The sequence below is a fragment of the Papaver somniferum genome, unplaced genomic scaffold, assembly GCF_003573695.1.
Source record: "Papaver somniferum cultivar HN1 unplaced genomic scaffold, ASM357369v1 unplaced-scaffold_96, whole genome shotgun sequence".
Taxonomy (NCBI): domain Eukaryota; kingdom Viridiplantae; phylum Streptophyta; class Magnoliopsida; order Ranunculales; family Papaveraceae; genus Papaver; species Papaver somniferum.
In genome coordinates, this window is record NW_020652748.1 from 203639 (window position 1) to 205951 (window position 2313).

At 31.9% G+C, this 2313-nt stretch overlaps 1 pseudogene; it reads left to right on the forward strand.

Annotated features, from left to right (window-relative positions):
- Positions 1-792: 792 nt before the first annotated feature.
- Positions 793-886, forward strand: LOC113346168 (annotated as a pseudogene).
- Positions 887-2313: the final 1427 nt, after the last annotated feature.

Consider the following 2313-nt stretch of genomic DNA (forward strand, 5'->3'; position numbering starts at 1 on the left):
TCAATTGGGTTAAATGCAACCATAACTAAATACAACTTCCTTATTTATGTAATTAGCTAAATGAAACCGTAATAATTTTTTACAGTTGTTTTATATACAAGCCAAGATCATGTTGTTGTTTGTTTTGCCCTAATATAAATTTCTATTGATAGACTGGTTGAACTAAAATATTTGTAATATACCTTCAAATGTTTTTTGATCAGATCACGATAGATAGTCATCTTCATCTTAGGTTCTCTTTCCTAAAGAAACTTGTTCAAATAATCGACACCAACTCCTCTCAAAATAGAGAATATAATCCAACAGATCTTCCACTGCTAGACCTCACTTTGTTTCCTCAAGTTATATACTCCATATATTATCATTTGTTTTTATGAGTCCATGACTTTGCAATCTTCCAACCTTGGTACAACCATAGATCATGAATGCATCAATTTTCGTTCGTCCGAAAAAACTGTAGCCTATACCCTACACGGTGCTTTACTTGAACACCCATTGATTATATTCAAATTATTATCACTGTGGTTCGTTAACCTTGTGCAAAAACTTCAGTACCAGAAGTTCTCCGAACTAATCTTCACCTTGCCAAGGTTCAGCCTAGATCTTCCTAGATTACACACAGAATAATTATTATGATCAGGGTTGGAATAATAATATGTGATTTTAGTTAAGAAGAAAAAAAATCCTAATTAAAATCTTATGGTTATGATAACCATAAAAAATGATCAGTTATTTTTGGATTATGTTTAGGACTTTGATTTTACCTTTTTAGGCTGTGTTTTGTTAATCTAAATTTTTTTCGAAAATATTGGAACGATACAGAGAAGATTAGCATGGTCCATGTGCAAGGATGGCATGCACAAATCGAGATATGATCCAAATTTTAGTTTCTGTTAGTCAAATATATATATATATAACTTTTAAGAATTAAAATCTTGGTTGTATGTAACCCAAGTGAATTTCGTATTTAGTTATTGCCATATACTTTTGTAAAATTTATATAACAACATTAGAATTTAATGTATTAAATAATTTTCTTCAAACAAATTTAGATGTCTTCTTTCCCGGTAAATTCATATAAAATTTGAAAATATCAATATTGATCATTTGTTGTTGTTGTTCTTGAAGATATTAGATTGATCGAAACTAAAAATAGATTAGCGTGGGTACGTTACGACCAATGGAGTCATCAATTACATGTAATCTTAAAAGGAATGACTTATATATGTTTGCCGTCTGATTTGCTAGTGCATCAGCTATATGGTTGGCCTCTTTATAAATGTGGTGGACTGCATGATCCAGAATGGATCTCAGGAGGCCTCTGATTTTGTCGATCATATTTAGCAAGTATGATGGTACCTTGATCCGGATTATGAGGTGAAATAAAGTTTTGTGAGTTAGACTCTAGCAAACTTTTTTCCATTGACTGTTTGTTTTTGTTCTGGCTACCATAAGCATGGAGAATGTTTCTGCTACTAAAATCGTGGTTATTCCTAGAGGTTGTGCCATTACTAAGATCGTGGTGGTTGAGGAATTTTTGCAGAAAATCCCAGCATAAATTTTACATTACGATTAACTAAAAAAGTATACTACAACAAAAATCATCGAACTGGAAAAGGCCAAAACATCAACTATTTACTATATGAAATCAAGATCCATGTTAGAGCATCGCTCGGCTGAACCCACAAGTATTGGTATGTCAAGATTGTTGTCTGTGTTAGATGGCCAAAGTTATATCTTGATTTATAGTATACTAAAATCAGTCCCGACTTAGGATTAGAGCATGCTGGTTGAGTATCAGAAACTATTGAATACCCTCGAATATCGAAAACTGTAGAACAACGAAGACATGTACGAGAACTTCATCAAAAAATTTATGTGAAGACTGATTATCCTATTTATCGATTATTTCTACAATTCTATATATCTTCTGAGACAATGTCATATGGCTTTAGTATATGAGTAATCACGAAGAAGAAGACATCAACTTAAGCATTGGATGTTCATATTTCTTATCACTTTTGAGGTTGAGAATAATTTTCATTGTTCAAAAAACTATGTATGTGAAAATATAAGCTTAAAAACGTCAACTTGTTTATTCACAAACTGGTTTTTAGTTTGCTAACTATTTTTTTTTTGATGTTATGTTTTCTGAAGTTTGTTATTGTGTTGGCGAACTATATACTTTTGGGTATGTTCCTGGACACTTCAAACTTATTGTGTTTGCAAACCAATTTTCTTAGTTCGCGAAGTGATTTGTTTTTTGGTGTCATCGAACTCCAACCTTGCTTGATATTTCACGAACCATACTTG